The 22,959-nt window shown below is 40.3% G+C and overlaps 1 protein-coding gene across 5 annotated transcripts in view; it reads left to right on the plus strand.

Annotated features, from left to right (window-relative positions):
- Positions 1-22,959, plus strand: part of MBP (myelin basic protein) — a 189,997-nt gene that overhangs the window by 123,549 nt on the left and 43,489 nt on the right. The window lies entirely within an intron of this gene.

Below are 22,959 nucleotides of genomic sequence, written 5' to 3' on the forward strand. Positions count from 1 at the left end.
AGTAGGATGCCTGGGCCATAGCTGCCAACATTGCTTGATAGCAATGGTATACCTCTACACTGGCATTTTTCTAGGAGCTGTATGTTAGTTGAGGACTTGTGTTATTTGGGGAGGTTGCTTTATGTAGATGACACATCAAATGTGTGTGTAGATGCATACAAAGCTGGGATGGAAGAGGGCAATGTCTGTCGACAAAACTTTGTAGTGAACACTATGTCCTATATTTGAGTGTTTCTCCTCTTTTTTGTGAGAGATGAACAAACCTGAATGTTTCCTGTATGTGGTTCAACCAAGAGCTAGTCAAGTTCTATAACCTGACCTATGCATATGTCCTCCCTTGAAAGTGCCTGGAAAACAGTGGTCTTTTTGATTTCCCTCCCCACCCAAATATACACAGAATTTCTTAGTGGGACCACTGTGATCTCAAAGGGCTCATGTTGGCACTGAAAAATTATTCATTATGGCTGAAAGGAAGCTGGCCTGCAAACAAAACACAGGCTAAAAGCCATGCAATTTTTTTGCCGTATATGATGGTAATAACATTTAGCACTTACCTTGCCCTTCTAATCACTTTCTGAATAAACTCGTGTGGGATCCTCCATCCAGTCGTTTTTTGCTGATATCAGGAAGTCTGAAGCATCTGGGACATGTGACATGCCTGATGGTAAATAGGAAAAAATTAACCCGTGCCTTCTATAATCTAGCCAATGAACACCAGTTCATTGATTCAACTTTGTTATAAGGCAGGTAATTACTAAGAAAACTAAATGCATAGAACAGCCACAAATCGCTTATGGATTTCTATAGAGCCATGCCAGTTGACAAGAGCAAAAAATTAGACTCAGCTTTTTACTCCATTTCCAGACTGAATATTTTCACTTTACACTTAGCCATCTGATCAGAGTAATACATAATCTCTCCATTTAGAAATAAGGTGTATGTGCTTTCATTTTCTTCCAAATATCAAGAGTTTTCTTCAATTTATCTGTGTCTGATTGGCCTCTGTTATGCAATATTGTGATGAGAGGTTCCAAGAAAAGAAATTTGTGGGGGGAAATGCTATTTCAGGACTTGCTTGCCATTCTTATTGATTCTCTATGATGCTATCTGAAAAACAGGCATTCATATTACTATTTTTCTGCAGTAGCAAAGTTGTGCCTTACTCTGAACTGCATATAAGTTTTTTAAAGCAAGAAAAGCCCTGTTTCATTGTTAAGACTGCTTTCTCTCACTACCATACACGTCAGAAGACTGATGCCACCATACTGATATCTCTTTCTGAATTGAATTGCATACCTTAGTAGCTCCTCTGACTTCTTCACTGGTTTAAATTATGATGTATTACAGTGGTGTAGTTCAGGGGCAGCCAAACTATTGCATGAGTGCCACAAGTGGCACAGACGGCCTCTGTGTGTGGCACTTGGCAGATCAAGGAGGGGCAGGTAGCACAGGAGGAAGAAGAAAGCAGCCCAGGAGATTGGGCAGGAAACACAGGCCTGAAAGCAGAAAACAGAAGAGGAGATTGGGCAGGGAGTACAGGGTAGGAAGTGGAAAGCAGAGCAACAGATTGGGCAGAGGAAGGGGATCACAATGACACTCAGTGAAGGTTTGGGGCTAATTTGGGGCACACTTGCTACAAAGGGTTGGACTCCACGGTCACAGTTTGTGAGTTACTGTAGTTAGAGCCAGGCATGATCTGTTATAGGCATGATCAAAAAATTCACTCAAGTAAATAGGATTCCCACTGACTTTGTAAGCTTTAGATCTGGTCTCATGTCTGATTTATTTGCCCACATCACCAGTCTGTCACCAGTCTGCCATGCTTTTATGCCAGTTTCCTAACAGTACTATCAAAATGGGATTTCATTTCCAGAGGTTCTTTGTTAATTAATATAAATCTGCATTTTTGTTGGAATTAAGATGAAATGGCAGACATAAAGGTCAGTTGTCCATTTTGTACAATGTCAGCATTTGACACCTGTAAGGAAAAGTTTGCTTGTGGTGAATTTTCAGATTACCAATGAAAACTCCTACTCTTAAATTTAACAAATTACAGTACCTTCAGTCAACAGCTTGATAACAGTTTGATATCTAGACAGTTAGAATGTGAGCCACAGAAATTTGGATGCATCCTGATGTCTGACTAAAATAAACTCATTAAAGTTTCCTTGTGGGTTTGACAATGAAGCAGGATTAGCTCAAGAGCCATAGGAAGAAGAGGAACTTGAGTACAGCTGGGTTCCCCTAGGCCACTGAAGCTCAATTTATGTTTGAATTATAAAGCATGACATTTATAATTCTCCCATATTTATTTGGACTGCAATTTGCAATACAAGCCTCAGGGTTAATTTTTTTTAATTAAATGTTGAAAAATAGCTTGTTTACTATATTTTGAAATGCTTTATTGGATAGAAGGAGAAGGAATGTACAGAGCAAGTACACACAATAGGAATACACAAATCACTTGTGGCTGACGAGGAAGCAATAAGAGCCAGTGCTGAGTTTAAAGTCATACAAAGAATCAAGCAAGTTGATCTTGACCTGTGTGATGAGCTCTTCTTGAGCTTTAATACTGTCCCAAGATATCCTGCATAGTTTTTTGTTTGTTGCTTGTTATCAAATAGTTTCGCCAAGATAGCACTGCTTTTTTTGCAGCTAGCAACTCGGTATTCCAGTTTTGAGAGCTTTCCCTTACAGCTGAAACTCCTTAGTGACCAGAAATTCTTGCAGTTTCTCTATTAAATGCATCTAAAGCCTTTTCATAATTCTAGTTTGAGTGTATATCCTGCATTTCCAGAGCACGGGATCAGGCCAGTCATACAGACTGAAATTGATATCAGTTGTGAGGTACATTCTCATTTATTATGGATTAAATTGCCGTTGGAATCAAGATAATACAAGCATAGCTGGGAGAATTTGACATGTTATAGGGTGATTGTACATACACTGCTAGCCACAGTATCACAGCACATCAGGATAAATTAAGGTAGAATTAAGGTTTCACTTCTGAAAACTCTGCTTTTTGCCATTTTCTCAGATGTTTTCTTGAAGCCAGATTATCCACCGTAACGTGTGCAATGGGCTCTTATTAAGTGTACATGTATACATATTTAAGGACAAACTTCTGTCCATTATGGTGTTTTAACATAATGCTAAAATGGACTGAATGATATAGTAGATGCAATAAATTTGGCATGTTCTCCTGCTAGGAATTTTTGGCTGCACAAAACTCATAAACACCTGGAAAATCCAGTAAAATGTAAGATAGACATGAGAGCTGAGACTTCTGGAGAAATTATTCTTAAACAGATTTGTTCCATAAGTGTTTTCTTTTCTTGAATGGGTGAAAATCCATGTTTGATCTGATTCTGAGGGAAGTATTGGTACTTTTGAAAATATGTAAGAGGGATACCTAAGCAATGAAGAGGTATCCCTCATATATTTTGTGTTTCCTCTTGAAGAGGGTTTCTCTGTTGTAGGAGGTAGTTCTTTGGTTTCATTGCTTCCTCCCATCCTTCCAACTTCCCCACTTCAAAAAAAAAAATACCCCCTCTAGAATTTATTTAGGCAGTTTGATTCCTTCATTATATTTTATGGGTGTGCCTCAGTGTAAATGGAGTTTGCATATAGAGATAGAGAAAAATTAAATTATTTATTCTGTTCTGTGCAACAGGTTAAATGTTGATTTCTGATAGTACTGCAAGATAAATCGGTCCCATAGAGGTGTAGGGTTCCATTGGCACTCTCTCGCGCTCTCTCGCTCTCTGTGTGTGTGTGTGTGTGTGTGTGTGTGTGTGTGTGTACATGCACACACAGACCCCTCTGCCTTGAATGACGTGCAGTCTAATCTCATCCTGAACAATTCATGATGTGGACTTGGAATTAAGATTTAATTTTAAAGTTGGTCTTTCTCTGGATAGAATCTTGTCCAGTAAGATTCTGGCTAGACTCCCCTCTAACTAAAGTCAAATGCTCATGGGATAAGGCCTTTGCTGCTTTTGGTAACCTTTCTGATAAGAAAGGGAGTTGGATAGACAAGAATTACAACTGCCATACATGTTATTACTGTGAATTTTAAGTTTCAACTCAATTTCACTACCATTTTGTGGTGAGATGTGCTGCTTCCTCAAACTTCCAGATGACATGGGTGAACAGCATGCCAACACTCTCATCAACAGGTTTTGTAGTCTCCCTCTCCTTTGTTCAAGTGTCAGACAGTTGGATAACAGTAGTCATGTTAGAATTAATAGTTGTTTCAATGGAAAAGCTAATGATAGGCCCATCATTTAAAAAAAAAAAAAAGCAGAATCTTATGCTCAGCAAATGATGCACTATAAGTGTGGAAGTAAAACATTACTGCAATCACTACTTCCAATTAATTTTTTCCTTCGATTCAGATAGGTGATTTGGCCATGCAGGTTGAAGCTTCCTTATTGCCTTACCAATATTCATAGATGCTAGATGTTAGGGGCTGGCAGGGACCTTACAGATCATCTGGCCCAGCCCCCCTGCACTTGAGTGGGGAAGACTGCTGGGATCAGATGACCCAGCAAGATGTGCATCAAGATGCTTTCTGAAGATCACCAGCATGGGTGATTGTATCGCCTCTGTGGGGAGCCTGTTCCAAACCCTCAATGACTTGTAAAGAAGTTTTTCCTTATGTCTAGCCTGAAGCAATCTTCAGTCAGTTTGTGCCTGTTATTTCTTGTTGTCCCCTGAGGTGCCTTGGTGAACAGATGCTCCCCCGGGCCCTGATGTATGCCCTTGATATACTTACAGGCTGCCACCTAATCCCCTCTGAGCCTTCTCTTCTCCTGGCTGCACAGTCACATGTCTTTCAGCCTCTCCTAATATGACCTGCTCTCTAGGCCTCTAACCATGCATGTGACCTGATAGATGCATGCCAGTATTTGATTTGGTCTGCCAGCTATGGCATCCCATTGGTGGTTCCTGTTCATTTTGTTGTCTATCACGGTACCCTGGTCTCATTCAGTTGTGGTGCTAGCAAACGTAGCACTGCTGAGCCTGTAAGTTTGTTGTGGATTATTTCTCCCCAGATAGGGCACTTTACATTTCCCTGTATTAAACAACATCAGGTGTAGTTCTTTTCCTTTGAATCTTGTCACTCTACTTAATGAATGCTACTTTTAGTCTCTGACCAGGAACTAGTCCACCTTTCTACTCTCCTAAGTATCCTTTGCAGTCATCCAGCTAAAGAGCTGGATGTGTAGTTGTCACTGGGCATAATGTTGACTAACACAGGTAATTACCTTAGCTTTAGTTGTACATTATCCCCAGCAGTGTTTTGCAGTATTGAAATCATCCATCCATTGGTAGAATGCTGGAAATCAGCAAAGGTCCAGTTCTCCTGTGAAGTGTATCAACAGGCATTATATTAGGCTCAGTAGGTGCCAACACGATTGTTTAGGGGTAAGAACCTCATGGCTGCTCAGGACAAAAATCTATTTGTTTCAATATTTGAGCCAGTCATAACATTATAATGAGTTCTGATGAAACATTTGTCATTGGAATTTTCTGCTTTGTTGAAATTTGAAATGATTTGCAGAGATTGTTTTTGTTCAGCAAAGGGCTGGTGAAACACAGGCAACTTTGGTGTCCTGTTATTCACTTAGCACTTTGGCAGCCTGGGCTTCGCTGTTCAGGGGGCAAGGCTGATCCAGGACTATGCTATTTATTCCTTACACCAGTACTAAGAGTAAGGTAACTGCAGTGTGCCTACAGATAGTTGCTACCATTTATACTGCAGATGAGTGTGAAAGGATGTGGTCTTCCAGCCATCAAGGCAGACATGCTTGTTATTTAAATTTCTACTATGAGAAAATGTTTAACTATGATTTTGTCAGTAATAGAGGACAATATTGAAATAATGTAATGATTAACATGGCATCTTCCTATTGATTGCTACCTTCTGACTGCTGTTACATGACAAGTTACTGAAGAATTAGGTGAGCAATTGTATTCAGTTTCAATGAGAAGTAAATAAATTATAAATACGTATATTTTTATTTGGCATTTCTTCTTTAGAAGTTTCAAAATTGCTTTATATATATCATTGGCCTAGACATAAGCAGAATTATGGGCCTCTGTGTTTAGGAATTGCTTTTTGCATCCCTAATAAGTTAGTCACCATGCATACTCAGCAAAACATTTTCAAGGGGGACAAATAAATATTAACTTTGCAATTAAATGCACTTAATTGATGTAGCACTTTATGCACTGTAGCTACTTGATCTTTGCTTCATCTTTCCTTAGAAACAGGAAAGCTTTTCACCCATACTGGGGAAGTTGAAGTGTTCTCAGGTATCTTTTGTTTCTGTGTACCTAACTTTTCTGTGTGGTCTACTGCAATGTGCATGCAAATGAATGATTATTCATCTAACTAATGAATTGTACATCTGGCTATGGTTGCAGCCTTGGTCATATTAATTGGATATGTTCGTTTGTTCATTTGGCAAATACTGCTGCACCCACACACTCAATTCATGTGCAGCTTGCTCTTAGATGAGAGTGACTCGGTCTATGAAAAATATTCCAGGCTATAAGCGGACAAGAAGGAGTTTAAAATTAGTAAGTGTCTTGATGAGATCAATGTATTGTCTGATAAACATTTTTGATTATTATACTATATCTTTATTGTACCAGCTATAATTTATTTGTCACCCCCATTGTATTCTTGCTGTATGTTTTTTTTTTTTATAAAGTTAGACTAAAGATGACATATTTGAAAAGCAAGATAAATTAAAGGGTTTTTTTTTAAATAGCAGTAACTCTCACTAACTGGTACAAGGCTTGGTACTATGCAAGCAGTTTCTCACTCTTAGAATGCTGTTACTGAAAAGCAGATATTGTGTGAAGTACCATCGATCACTGCCTCTGTTTTATACAGTTTGTCACCATTGTTCTTCGTATAGCATTGAGTCACATTTAGAGCTATAGTACAGATTGCAAGTGTTTAGGCAAGAAAGGAAAGTTAAAAAATGACCTCCTTGTTTTTTAAATAAACTATTTTCTATATATTTATTTTAACATAGAAAAAGATGACTGTAATGTGCACTTGATTATTTTAGACTAGAATAAGTTTCTGAATCTATCCAAAGGTGCTTTATGCTTGGCAATGATGGAGTGTAGTGGTGTTGAATTTTTAAAAGGTTTCATGTATTTGAGGCTAGAGGTGAATGATTAGGACAGAAGCATGAAGGTTGTATTTGCTTGGTGATTACTTACAAAGGTGAATGCAAATCTAGACTACATGTATGTATGGCTTTGGTTTTTTAACAGCTTTGAGATTATTTGTGATTACCCCATGCTTAATCCTGAGTGATTTAAAAGTAAATAATTTGTAGTATGTAAAATTAAAGCCTAGCACTTTGCATTTAATTAAACCATGTCTGTTAAACTAAAACCCAAACAGAAACACCAGGGTTCGGCTTTGTGGCATTTCTGTAACTTTCAGTTGCTTTACATCAGTGTTGTCAAACTCACCAGGAGCCCCAGGCCGGATCCAGCATGGAGCAACAGCAGTCACCATGGTGGTAGGAGTGGTAGCAGTGAGGCAAGCAACTGCAGGCCAGGCAGCTACTTGCTATAGTGGAGGCGTGGAAGCAACCACAGGCCAGGCAGTAGGGTGGTCAAAGGCTGTATCGTATAGCGTTTGCTGGGCGCCATGTGCACTGGGGCCACAGGAGCCCAGATTGTACAGCAGCCCACTGCTGGCCGCAGCCCTTGTTTCCAATAGCTCAGCAATGCATGGAGCAACTCCTTAGGCTGGATGGTTGACATGCCAATTTAGATCATTTCAATGGCTTCTTTTTCAGGCTTACTTTTGCAGTGTCCCAGGGCACTACATGAGACACTAACTGTACAGTAGCCAAATAATACTGTGCAGTAGTGCATCACAGCACATACAGTGCTAATACACTATTGTGCAGTAGAATCACTAAAAAGTGTTACTTTGCAAAAGTGCAGTTACTGTGAATTTATTTAGTACTTGATTATACAAGTATACTTGTATAATCAAGTACTAAATAAATGTGCAGTAACCATTTCGCAGTAGCGTTTTGTGTAGATGCATCCGTTGGGTACTTACAGCTGATTGTATTCATCATCTGAAGGCTATTACCTTGTTTTCTGACAATTTATAACACCCTTAATTTATATTGGATCTAAATAGTTTGTCATAATGTAAATGTAAGCACATTATTTTCAAGCAGGTTGCTTTCCCCTCTGGCCAATAGTTCCATTTTCCTTCTGTCACAAATTTCCTGGGTGTATTGACTACTTCAGTTTCTACTAGTGCTGCCTTCTAGGTGGTAGACTATTCATAACAGACTTTCTGATTGACAAAATCCATCTGGTTAAAAAAATGATACTGAGAATATATTCTGAAGCAGAGCTATAAATGATAATTACTATGACACACATTTGGTTAGGTGAATAGAGGATGAAATCATAGATAGCCTAAAAGCCTGAAACTGCATTTCTTTTAAAGAATAAATCATTTGAAATTTGGCTAAGTGGAGCAAAAATTCTTGGTGGTGTTTGTGCAGAGGCTGAAATATGGGGAGAGAGTTTTGCACACATGTAAATGAATGCTTTTTTTTCCTTTAAAATTGTATGCATATTGACACCAGCTGTCTGCTTACCTTAAGGACCCAGGCCAACTCTCACTAAATCAGTGTCACAATCTCTCTCTTTTCAGTGATCCTAAAGTTTATAGATAGGCATTAAATCTGTAGTTCAGTAATTTGTGTTTAGCAAAGCAATTATAGAGTCTTGTAAAGCTTGTGTCACACAAAACTTCTAAAATAAAATGATGAGATAAAGCAAATGTAGTAAGAAAAAAATAATATGCTAGGCTGGCAGTATAAGAGCCCAGATTGACTCAGAGAGTAAGACTGGGTCCATGATAATCTGTAGCTTTTATAAATTGCCAAGTGGGAATGGATCTGTTGAAAGTAAATGAATGAAGCGTGGACATTAGCCATCAGAAAAAAAAATCAGAGTGTATTCAGAAGTAAAATAAAGTGAAGGTTAGAAAAGTCAGCAACAGAACAAGCATCATGGCATGGTGAACAGTAAAGGTTGGCAGTCTTTAAGTAAATAGTGATGACAATTGAAAACAAACATTTTGAAAGACTCACTGGTATTAATCACACCCAGATCATGAAATGGGTAGGGGAAATGGAAGGGTACATGATTATGTATCCCAGATATACACATCTGGGTATTTGTAGTCCAGCTTCTAATTTGTTTTCATCTTGTGCACTAGCACTCAAAATACCATAATTTACTTGAATATAAGGTGACCCTGAATATAGGACAACCCCTAATAATTAGATTCTATATAAGGGAAATGCATAAACTTGTTATAATTTTCCAGGTATAGAATCTAAGTATTGGAGAGTTGTCTTGAATCCCCCCACACCCCACTTGTACAGCATCAAAAGCAGTGGCTGGTGCGGGCAAGGGGGAGGGTCAGGAAGCCCTCTTGCCTACTGCCCACCCACCGTATTCTCTCGGCAACCTTCCTGCACCCCTACAACCTGCACCCCCTCTGCCCCCACTACCCACAGTCTCTGCCTCTTCCCCTCTTCCTCCCTTCAGTGTTTGCCTCTTCCCATTCCTCACAAGTCTCAAGTCTCTATCCCTTTTCCCCTCCCAACTCCACTCTGTCCCTTCCCCTTCTCCGTCCCCACCCCTGTTTATTGTTAGATGCTGCTCAGGTTGCTCCCCCCACCCTGCTTCTTATACAAATATAAGATGAGGGGCTTTCTTCCCCACAACTGGCAGAGACAACCTCATCTTTTGAGTAAATACAGTATATAAAAAGGGGCTGTCCTTGCCACAGAGACCTTAGTCTAAAACTCAGTTCACCAGTAGCTATCTCGGGTGCTACGTGTACTTCTGCACTATTTCAGTAAAATAATTTTTACACAATTGTGATGCGTCTCTTGGAGGAGAAGGAAGGAAACCTGACCATCTCTTTTCTCACTCATCTCTCGCGCTACCCCCACTTTCCTCTCATCCTCCATGGATGAAACCAAGGGTATACATAGGTTGGCTATGCATTGTGGATGAAATTAACCGCTAGGAACAAATTTTTTTTTAAAGGCTGATGTGCTACTTATGCCATCAAAATACACTGCCCTTGTGTGGGCTCTTCACTCATACTTGGGTCAAGTTGTGTTCATGCCACTGAGGGGAATTTCACTCTAGGTGCAAATGGTAGCAGTATGTGGCTGGGCCTCCTTAAAATGTGCCCTTTGGTGTCATTGTCCTTTCTGTCCTTCCCCTTAGTGAACCATATGAGTGGCTGGAAGTGTATTCTGAGTTACAGGAAGTCCTATTTTCAATTCAGGGGAGGCATAGCTAAATCATTTATAGTGTTAGCGGAGTGTCTGTCTCCACATTCATTTTATATCCTGAAGACTAGGGCAGTAATGAGGGATGCAAAAGACCCTGCTTGAAATCTCTCCTCTGTCTGCTTCAGACCAGTTATGTATCCCAAATCATTCTGATTCAAGTCAGGGCAGGAATTTGAACCAGACCATTGGTGCCCTGCGTTGACCCAGAACATCATGCTTCCCAGCCCAGTGCCCTGACCACCAGGTTAAGGTCTCTCTTGTATTTTCATTGCTCTGCTTCTGTTGACACTGAGCCCAAAACCTAAAAAAAGTTTTTTGGGGTTTTTTTATATTTTGGCAAGGACTTGATTGAAACTCTCCCTCCAAAATGTTTCAGCTTCGACAAAGTATTGTATTTTGTTGAAATTTCATTTAGTTTGAAAATATTCCTGCTAGTTCTAATAGTAATGCCCTTTACTGGGGCTGCATATACTTAGTTTTTGTGGGCTTCTATAGGAAGGACAAGAGTAAGATATGCTCAGTGTGAAAAAGACACTTCTAGTAGAACAGAAACATATTACTTCTCTGGTGCTAACTGCCAGATGTGATAACAGGAAAACAATTAGACATGAACTGCTATATCATGCCTGTTAATAAACAAGTTATGGGCTGATGCAATAGAATTGTCTGAAATCTTCACATAATAACTCTTAGGGAGTAGCACAGGATCCGGTCAAAAATCCAAAAGTTGTCTAAAGGTAGACCTACACAATTGCCTAATGCTCCCTTTAAAAGCATGCCTGTTTAAAACACTTGAGCATGTTCAGAAAGCACATTGTGTGGCTAGCAAATACTGGATATGGGTGAATAAACAATACACAGTGTGTATTCAGATTTACATTTAAATGAGGTTTTCATGACAGTTTAACCCTTAAAATCTACCTCATTTCCAGGTGAATAATAATTGAAACCTAGACGTCCTAAGAGCAAAGAACTCAAGACTAGAGACGGCTCAGGTGGGAGGGGGTGGGCATATGGCTTCTGCAGTCGGGAGAGATTTCAGGACTGGGTTGCACTGGAAGGGGTACAAGGATAACCTGGAAGCTTGTCAAGAAGGGTTTTTTTAGGTCCTTGTCTAGGAGGCTGGGGAGCATGATTTTTATGGGCATCATGCTAGTGGGAGTGTTTCAAACTGGAAGCGAGGTTGGGATAGCAGTTTATTCATGCAGTGGGGCAAGCAGCTAGAACCAGAAGTTTAGTGAAGAAAAAAGTTGCAAGAAGGATTGGTCATTTGAGTATCAAAGCAAGAACAGGGTACTTGTCATGGGAGAGTAACAATGGAAAGATCATTTGACTTCAGGATGACAATTCAAACGCTTAACCTTGTATTTGAGTGGGATTCTGTGCTTTGTGACAGAAATGTTTTACAATCCACTCTACCATGTATAACATATTTCCGATTCTCTGTCAAGCTGAGTCTTTCCCTTGGTTATTATTTTTTGACACCGGAAACCTTGCATTTTTACTGAACTGGGTGTTTTCTGAAATCCTATAAAAGAATGTTCTTGCAGGGCGAACAAGTCTAAAATTTGGTATAACCTACTTTAAAAATGGCTGTTCGTTACAGGAAGTCCTACATTTTGAAAATCTAGGAACTTCGAATCAATTTAGAGAAATTTAATTTGAACAAAATATCCACTATTTTCTGGTTGACTTTGCAATACATTTGTGTCCTTCTGCTTATTCTGCGGCAGCCATTAACACGCTCTGTACTCCCAGAGCTGTGAAGCTTGATTGTGCAGCTTTTAAACAAAGGCATTTTGACAAGCCAGATAGGGTGTTATGGCAAAAATCCTGTCCCCTTCTGCCACACAATAGTCAATAGGGTGCAGGATGGCTGCATACTCTGGTGCTGTGGTTCCTTGTGGCTTTCTCTGAAGGGGTATTTTAAAACCTGTTGGAATTGGAATGATTCTTTGCTTTGGGCAGACAAAGTTTTTTAGGGTAAATGTGATATCATTTATTAGACCAACTAAATAGTTGGAAAAAATTGTTCTTCGCAAGCTTTCGGGCACAGACACCTTCCTTCAGGTATAGGGAGAGTCTGCTGGTGTTTGTGTGCTCTCCTAGGTGGAATAGAAGCTTTAAGTCAACATGCAAACTGTAGGTCTGTGAAAATGCAAATGCGTGGCAGGGAAGATCAGAGGGGATGTGTGACAGGTAGGTGAGGGGAGAAAGTGGGGAATGGTGACCTGATGATAGGACATAGCTGGTAAAATGTAGAGAGGTTACCTAGGGTAATCAGATGGCAGGCAAGTTATAATGTGCCATAAATGGTCTTTATGTAGTCCATGCTTTTTGTATCCAGTAGATTTATGAAGTGAAATTCAAAGGCTCACCTACAAAAGGTTTTTATAAGTTCCATGTGGCGCACTCTTGCCTCAAATCCATATACTCCATATAGGACAGGATTCACTCCAGTACTCATAGAATTTAATGGCCAGACACAAGAGCTGTCTAAGTTAGATTGTATTTGACGTTCAGAAGAATTGCCTGCCCCCAAGAGCAAAAAAGCTGAAAAGGTCACAACTTGTATGCCCATAAAAAGGCTGATCTATGAAATGCTGCTGCCTCTTTACTTCCATATTGGGCATGTCTACAGGTGCGCCTGACTGCATAGTTGTTACTGCACAGTCATTTACTAGCTGCTAAAGCAAGTACTAAACGGTTGCAGAGTAACCACTGGTACTGCACGGGTTGTTTCTGACCCTATGAACCAGTGTTCCTACCCACGTTCTGACCCATGAACCAGCATCATGGTTTATGCCTACTGGCACTACATTGCCATAGTGACAAGCTACATTGCTGTAGGTCATCACTACAGCGATGTAGCGTCTCATGTAGACTTACCCATTGTATATTTCTTGTATAGGCCAGTTCTTTAATTTCTCTGCTGTTGATGTGTGTGTGTGTTATCCTTTTACAGCATCTGATGAAGTGTGTTAAGGCTCATGAAAATTTATGCATCTTTAATTTTAGTTAGTCTATAAGATGAAACTCTACCTTGCTTTCTGCCTGACTTCAGACTGACATGTCTGCCATGTTTGGCCTGAAGTGATGTTTTGTTTTACTGCTGTGGGGAGCTTAAATGTTCTGCAACTCAGTACTAATAAAGCTAAAGTTAGGCTAAAAAGTTGTACATAATGTTGATTTACTCTCTTCTTTGTATTCTTACAGATAGGTTTATGTTGCATACATGACATTTTATTTTGACTTTGGTTCAGCTTCAAATACCACACACAAGATATGTCAGGCCTTACTGAAAATAAACATTGCTTTGTCTCAAAAAAATGTATAAAGTACCTATCATATTGGTATCAGAAAACTGATGGATATTTCTAAGTCATCAGTGAAGCTGAACTCCTTAAAAAAGAAAAGGCAATTTATGCTCATTTGTTTTCATTTCTCAATTTATTTTCCAATTTACTTTAGGGTATCAGTAGTGATTCCATTCTCAGATTATCCTGATATCAGTTAATTAGATACATATGTGCAACAGCTGAGTATTGCAAGTGACTTGGTTCCCAGTTAAGGTTAGGACACATACCGGTACTTCAGCCGTGTGTCTGGTATAATAAGAACTTGTGTCTGTGAATGTCTGTGCTGGGCAATTGATAGCCTGTGGTTCTAGTAATTTAAATTCCACTGCAGGAAGGCAAATACTTAAAACATCCTGTTACCATGCTGTCTTGTCCATGATGGGCATGCACAGTTGTCATTGATTTCAGTGGGAGTTCTGCCTTGATTATACAGCTCCCAAACAAGGGCATTTTGACAAGGGCATTGAGGCAAAAAAATCCTGCCCTGACCTCTATACAATAGTCAATAGAGTACAAGATGATGCACACTCTGGTGCTGTATTCCTTGTGGCTCTTGCTGGAAGAATATTTAAAAACCTGTTGGAATGAAGGGAAGGATCTTGTTGCAAACTCAATGGGACAACAAATGGGGACTGCAGTATCGCACCAAACATCTGTCTGGGATCTGATTTAGCTTGAAAATCAGAGGTGTATCAGAATGCTCAGCGCATGCATCATACCATGCATGTGTCTGGCAGGTTCTGCAGCAGGCCTGGAATTAAGCACACAAATTAATGTGGCACCTATTTGGGCTAATTTTGGCTATGGGATAATGGAGGAGGGGGCTGGAAAAGGAGGAGGAGAATCTGTATCAGCAGTGATTCTCAGAGAGATGTTGCGCTGGTCCCAAACACAAAGCAGCAGAGACAAGGGCACACTGACTGCATAGTATATACTTTTGTTACAGGTACATCCTGTGCTTCGCATGCACAAATACTGCATCGCTTATGAATGGGAGATGGAGACATGGTCCCACCATTTCTTGGTCATTGGGATATCTATCACTACTGTTGTCTCTAGAGCCCTCATTCTTCTGCACTGAGTGTCATGACTATGTCTGCACTGACCCCTTCACATCCATGCAGCTGCCGTTTTGTCCAAACCAAAGAAATTTATGGCCAATAACTGTGAGGGGACTTGAATATGGTGATACTCATCATCATGCTGCCTAACTTTTAGGTGCCCAGCTACAAAAGTAAAATTTCTAAACTTGAATTAGGTGCCAGGAATGGGGACAGTGAATAGGAAATATTAGTCACAGAGGTGTGGGACTCATAGCAGCTGGCCTGTGGTGCAGAGTACTGAAGTTAGTCAAGAGGATATGGTAGAGAGGAGTCCACAACTAATTGCATTCATGAGATGCAGATCCCCCATCTGAAACCCCTGCCTGGGTTTAGGCACCCAAGTCCTCCTCTTGGGTACAGATGTCTGGCTCTTTACTGTTAAAGCAGGGCCAGTGACAGTCACCACATGCTCATCTGGGGAGGGGGCACATTTCACTCCTCCTGTTGAAGCTGGTAGCGAACGTGCATGAGGAGGGCAGCGCAGCAAGAAAGGACACCAGGGTTCCTGTCCCTGCTTCTGGGACTACATAAGAAATTAGTGTTATGGGTTTTGGATAAAATGCAGTATTGAACTTGGGAGCAGAAAGCAGATCCCAGGTCTGCTACCTTTTCCTTATCACTCTGTCGGCCCCATCACTGGGATACAGAATTAGTTATTGTCTTGTTCTTCCTTTCTGACGCCATGAATCTTGCATGCTGCTGTCACCAAACTGAACCTGTAGCTACCTCCCAGTTAGCATTCTCCTGGGAATTGGGGGCTGTGGGTTTAAGTCACCTCAGGCAGAAGGGTGTACTATACCCAGATCTCTCCTTCCAGGATAAGTACTGTAATCAAGAGGCTACTAGGTAAAAGCTGGGCATTAGCACCATCCTCTCCCCTTCCTCTTTTAGCCATGTTTTTAAAATAAAGTGCAAACATACGGAAATCAGGGGTATAGGTTGTAGCTGTGTTGGTCTAATGACATAGGCAGACAAGGTTCTTTGGGTAAATCTGATATCTCTTATTAGACCAACTCAAATAGTTGGAAAATTCTTCTTTTCAAGCTTTCCAGTATTTAAATATCCTTCATCAGGCTGAGAGAGCATCTGCAGTTGGTGTGTGCTTTTCCAGGAACAGGTCTCCTTCCAGGAAAAGTACACATCAAGTACAGATGTTTCCTCAGCCTGATGAAGGGTATTTATATCTGAAAGCTTGGAAAGAAGATTTTTTCCAGCTATTTGAGTTGAACTAATAAAAGACATCAGATTTATCCAAAGAACCTTGTTTGTCTACATACTGAAATCAGTACTTTCGGGGTGCAACAGTTGCTGATTTCCAAATGGCTTTAGGCATGAAACAGGTGCTGAAATGTTCAGCTCAGCCAAGCAAATGGCAGTTCTGGATACATGCAGTAGCAGACCTTCAGAGAACAATGCTGCTAGTGTAAAATGCTACCTTAAAAGCCTATGGCACCTAAGTAGGTAGATAGGGGATGGTATTTGTGGATTGTCAATTTGGACTCAAGTGCTTAAAAATTGCCTGCATTGCATTTGAGGTGCTCAGGTGTGTTTTGGATCTGAACAAAAAGTCGCCAGATAAAAGCATAGATGTTTTGGCTATCTGTAGCACTGCTGGGAAGGAAGGAAGAGTGCAAGGAGGAGAGAGAATAGGACTGGAAGTGGGGTGCAGGCTACAAACTCCTCATCCTGCCACTTTCTCCTCTTCCCCACTTAGTTTGTCAGGAAGAAGAGCTTCATTTCTACAATAGCTTGTTCCCTAAGCAGGGACTGCCTTATGCAGATTAGGTCCTGGTGGGAGGATGAACACAGGGCTGCCCAACGCCTGACGAGGGGTCAGCAGGCAGTGATGCTCATGGCTAGGAGAAGATCCGTTGCAGAATTCAGAGGCTTCCTGCCCCTGCTACAGTTGGCTGAGTTTTTACAACTGTCTCCATTGAGAGTTTCTGATGACATTGTAACCAGTTTTATGTACAGCAGGGCTCAGGCCCAAGCTTGGCATGGTCTCCAACTTCCATCACAGCTGCTTCCAAAAACATTCCTGTTAATTTCACTTGAGTGAGTTTCATTTCCTGTGCAAGTGACCATTTGCAACATAGCTTCCCTTTACTTATCCAAAGGTGCTCTCTCTTTGACACCCAGCATGTGCTGTTAACAGATTGTTAACCCTAATAAATTTCACAATCTATATCCCACCCATAAATCTTGTTTTGCATGGGCTACAAATCCGATTAACTCTGTTATATGTATGTTTCATAATAATAGCCAGTATTAAACAAGCCTTGAAAAGGGCTTTTACGTGGAAAAGAGGATTGTCATAAATCAAAGGAGAATGGAAAAATAATATAGCAAAACAGTTGAAGCAGTGCTTAACCTGAAACATGTAAGCAGTTTCACTGAATGCCATGGATCTCAGCCAGAAGCAAGTGTTTTGTTGAATTTTGGCCTGGGAGAGTGACCCTGCAAATGCAGTAACAATTTTTCCCGCATATTTTTTTTTATCTGATTTACTGAGGCAAATAAAGGTGTTCATATGTTTAAGCACTCACAAAGCACCATTTCCCTAAACAGCGGATTTTTATTGGCTTATTATGGGTATTTAATAGAGAGGAACATTAAGAAAGCATTATTTGTGCAATAAAATGGCTTCACAGAATTACAGACACAAGTGAGAAAGAAGACCTGCCTGGGGCTATTGTATGATGGCTCCCTGTAGAATATATTTTATTGCTGTTCTTCGATGCTGCCCATCATGCTTTTCAGTGTTCTCCCTGAACATCAGCTAATGTAGTCCCTCTCTTGTTTCATTCAAGTCTCTCCCAAACTCATATCCACTGAGATGTATTTTTAAAAATACAGTCCTTGCTATTCTTCCTATCTTCCTATCCAAACAATTACATATTTTTTTATATTGCACATTAATTTTAAGCACTGATACAAAGCTTTATTTTGAAACAGTGCAAATAAGTACATGGAAAATATTTCCAAAATGTGGCATTTATTTTTATAAAATCTGATAATTCAGTCATTTTCTTGTGCTTGTCCATTTTGAAAACTGTTGGTTTGTTTCTGTCAAAGCTTCTGTAAAAGCACCTGGTTTTGATTCTGTCAGAGTTTGTCATTGAAAGAAAAGCAAGTAACTAAACATTCTTGGTTTAATACCACTGAATCAAGCAATTTCTCTTTTTTTAATTCCAGGAGGTACCTTAATTTTGCAGTTAAGCAAAGCAAGCGTGAAAACTGTGCTCTGTAAATGATACCCCTAGGTTACTTTACTGTGGGAGGGCTTGTGTGCGTGAGATATTTAGAAAAAATAAAAACTATATGTTCTAGTAACACAATGCAACATTTATGATGGAAAGCCGTAGGTGGATAAAATTCACTTGTGTAAAAGCTTTTTAAAAAATCTCTGCGGGTTGTATGGAGAGTTGCCACATGCCTCTCATAGATTCCAAATTTCTGCCATAGCAAATCCCACTGGCTTCAACCAGAGGCTTTTTTGTTTTCTGTGTTCTTCTTTGTAACCCTAAGCAAACTGTGTCAGTGCCAGAAGTATTTAGAAAACAAGGGCGATATGCTGCAGCCCAGGCCTACACTTCTGAATTCCACTGCAGTGTCAGCCACCATGTGGGCATTGCTCTACCTCTTCACTGGACATCAACAGTAGAGATAAAGAATGGACTAGGGACGTGAGAACATGCACAGCGCTGGTTTCCTGCAAATCAGTTCTTTGAAATTTAAGCTAAACTGATGATTTGGTATTTGTTACAGTATTCATATCAAAATCTTTATTTCCCCCCTTATATAATTTATTTTTAAGGGCCCTACCACACACTTCAGTTGAAGCTGGATAGAAACCAGCTATAAAGTTGTTACACATTGTTAAGCACTAATTAGGGAGCAGGTTGCCTCTTTTTTTTATAGATGGATAGTTATTCTTATGGTGTACATTTATTGCATGATTAACAGGTGAATTGCATAATATATGTAATGTGTAGCAGGGTCCTGACTTGCTGAACACCTGCTCTAGATGAGAGAGTGCAAGAAGGCTAAATGTGTGCATCTGTCTTTCCACTTCTGCCCGTGAAGACAAGAAGTCTCACTGAGAGGGCTTTTTTATTGCTATGGTCTGTGTCCAAATCTTTGCAAATATATGCATTTGCCTTTTTTGGTTACATGGCTGTAGATGGTCAGGTGCAGTTGTGTTTAGTTTGGCTTAAGGAAAACCCTTTTAAGACCTGTCATTTCTCATGAGGTGCTACACTGGAGGTGGAGAAAGCATTGTCATAACCTGCACTCTAGCACATATTGGAGAAGTGGGAAAGCAAAGGGATGACTTGCCTTTTTCTCAGGCATGCTGCGTCTTGCATTTGGACCCAAATAGTGCAGTATGTATCTGCTACTTTTATAATAACTAATTTTTCAACAACCCTGCAGTAGCTCATTCCATGTACTCTGGATGACAGTCCATTGTCACTTATCGGCTATATGGAGAGATATGTATAGTCACAACACAACTATTCCTAATATATCCATGTAGTAAAGATTTATATTTCTCTGTTCTGACTGTCTCTTGCCCTCCAAAGTCTTCATTGATGTGACTATAAGAAACATGGCTATTTCAACACCTCACCTCACTCCTTTAATTCACTCCAGATATTACATATAATTCAGTGTTTAAAAAAAATACAGTTATGTATATGAAACATTTTCCTCAGCAAATAAAGTGGAAAATGGGCAGATACTGATTTAAATGGGTGATATGGGAAAGAGCTTGGTAACTAGAGTATCGTTAGACCTGCAAGTGCTATCAAGATTTTATCTAGTTACCTGTTATGAATGAAGACTGTAGTGGTGGAGTGTCCCTTGGTGGAGTCCTTTGAATTGTTAGGATTTTTCAGAGAGGAGGGTTAAGGGCTCCTGTTGCTGATAAACTAAATCAAGAAAACTCCTTGATTCATTTAAATACAGTTTTTCTTATTATTATCCAGTTGAAACCACCATACCAAATTCTGTATGTATGTGAACGAAAACATGGTTCCTGTCCCCAAAGACTGCACTTGTGTGCCAGTTTAATAGAAATCGACTTCCCCGTTGTATTGCCTGATGTACAGTCCTCAAATATGAAACCTTGTCAGTACATGTTGTCAGATGTACGTGCAGCTTTCTGATGAACAAGAATAGGAAGAAACAAAAAAAGGCCAAACCTTCAGTTTAACTTTTTCTTTCAAAAATTAATTTCTCCATGGCAGCTTAACTACGTCTCCAGCAACACTGTTTATTTGTCGTTAGCCAGTAGATTAGTCTTCCATTACTTTTATGTTGTTGTTAGTATTTTAAAAGTGGAGGCGGGGGGGGGGGGAACTTTCAAATAGTGGATTGTTACAATAATTTTCTTCAAACTTCAGCATCTCTCTTACAGTTAGTAGCTGATTTTTATTAGAAGGCCCAGATTGTGTGGCAAGTGCATTTTAAGCACTACCTGCCTCAGAGTCTTAACTGAGGAATGAGTTTATTATAATGGTAGTAAATTATTATATTCTCATACAGTTATATACTGAATAAAATCAGAATGGCATGCTTGCTTCTAGCATAGTATCAAATTAATAATAATTCAGGTTTGCAGTATCACCCGGGGAATGCCAAGAGCTGTTTTAGACTTATGAACAGAGTATTTTTCCTCACTTGATGCTGTAGCCAAATAAGCCAACATAATTTTATGTTGATGAATGCAAGTTAGCATGATGAATATTTATTGACCTCTGACTTGAAGAAAGCAGATAACATCAAGTTGCATTAGTCTATTGAATAACAAAATATACTGCAGATGATTAATACTGTTTTGGGGGATATTTTTTGCTTGCTTCAAGTATTCCAATGTCAGTGTCAATCCAAAAGGGAACAATAGAACAATTTCAACTTCCACAATATTAACTGAAGAGAAGGAAGAGAATTTATTTTGCAAAATGTTCTATAATATATGCAAATACATGCTATTTTAACAAATAATGCATAGAATTAAACAAGTCAGATGCCCATAGTGACTGGACAACTTTTAAAAGATGTAAAACTTTCCAGAGAATAATCCCAGGTACCAAAGCAACACAAGCAAGATAATAGAACACTAACTGTAGGGAACTGGCCCACGCACCAAACAATTACTACTCCATCATTTCAATTTTAAAACAGACCACACTTCTGTTTGCAGCAGTGAAACCACCCTGGTGGCCACAACTCTAGGGTAAAAGACCTCTTCTAATTCACAGCATGTCTCAACAATAGTTAGCTGAACAAATGTTAATTGGCTGAGTGTTGTTTGGCATAGTAGAGCAGTTGTACCTGGAGGTGAAAAACCATCTCTGATGAGACTGACTGTCCCTCACCTGCACAGCCATGACTTATCACTAGAGACCTGGTGAGCAGGGGCAGGACTAGGAGCCTATAAGTAAAATGTTTCTTAGTCAGTGCTGTCAGCCACAATGTTTTGTGTGTTTCTTTTTTAGTTGGTTGTATTTGTTGGCATTGGCTGCAATGCCAGTAAATACACTAAAGGCAGGACTGGCTTATTCTTCCCTCTGGACAGAGCCAGCGCCATAGCCAAAGAGCACCTGGTGGCAGTGGTGCCTCTCACCACCACCCAGATCAGCTCACTGCTTGAGCTCCAAGGGGCCAAATCTTTTTTTTTTTTTTTTCCCCTGGAGCCCATCCCCTTGTGCCATGTCGACCAGGGTGGGGTGCCAGGCACCACCTGAGCTCCAAAAAGTGGTGGGCCCCTCAGAGTTCATTCCCCACTGCTACCCAGACCAGCTTGCTGCTCCTGACAGTTTGCTCCAATCAAGCCCCTCGGAGCTCAGGCAGTATCCAGCTGGCTGGCCAGCAGTGACATGGGGGAAAGGGAGCTCCAGAGAGACCCGATACTTTCCCCTCTGGAGCTTGCCTCCCCCCTCCCTCCACTGCCTTCTACAGGAGCACCAAGACAGTCTGGGCAACGGGCAAGAGGCACCACAGCCACTCGGCTCTCCAGGGCTGTGCTCTGCTTGATATCCCTGAGGAGGCAAGGCACCATGCCCAGCTCCACAGCACCCTGGTGTCCTCGCTACTGCATGCTGGGACGTTGGAGGACTCGAACTTGGGTAGAATAGCTTTGGAAAGTATCACACCTTGATGGAACAAGAGCAAAATTAGGCAAATATTGGAGATAATCCTGCCCTGGAATGGCGTAACTGTAAGCTGAATAATGAGTGCTTTAAGCCAGTTAAAAGGTGTTGACATACAGCTAGTCCAGGGGCTAAGAGCTCCTGAAGCTGCCTAAAATTACCATGTAACAAAGCCCTTTTGTACTAGGAATTGTTGATTGAGGGGTTACAACAAGTTGGTTTTGCTCTTGGCAGGATGCTGCTCTGAACCATGGTGGCTTACTCAAGTCATCTCTGCAATCTCTACTTACCGAGCTTATACAAACGGGCTGTAGCACCCTTATGAACTGGCACCACAGCTGTGCTATACATTTCATGCATGTCTAGAACTGCTAGTTAGCCAATGAATACAAGTAAGAGTCATTATAATCTTAAAAGCCCTTTGCTGCCTCAGAAAACTAAAAGATGCAGGGTTTGGCATTTTTAAATGAGGAGAATAAGTCACCAACTGATTCACAAGCTCATTTCACACAAACACTATTGCTATAAAAGCAAAGGTTAAGAGCCTTTTTATTTTCAGTGTGCCATAAAATATGGGGAGATTTATCCCTGTTGGGCAGCTTTACCCTTTTATATTTATGTGAACATAACTGTTCCCTTATTTGCAGTGTATAAACATCCGTGTGTGCATGCAACGTTTCTTCTTAGATGTGTTCTTTCTGAAGTCTGGGTACTTGAATGTGTACAGTGGGCTCCCAGAAGGGCAGGTGGATGAATTAACCTTTGGCACAGAACTGTTATGCTACTTTTGAGTAGCTGGTTAAGGGAACTACTTACCATCTAGTCTTTCTGGGAGAAAGAAGATCCTTCCCTAATGATTTCTCCTTTCCTTTCAAGTCAGGTAATTTTGTGACTATATTTGATGGTCTGAACTGCTGTTAAGCAGCACTACAGCAACTATTCTTAATTGAGAATGTTT

This window comes from Crocodylus siamensis, chromosome 3 (genome assembly GCF_052110815.1).
Source record: "Crocodylus siamensis isolate JL-2025a chromosome 3, ASM5211081v1, whole genome shotgun sequence".
NCBI classification, from domain to species: domain Eukaryota; kingdom Metazoa; phylum Chordata; order Crocodylia; family Crocodylidae; genus Crocodylus; species Crocodylus siamensis.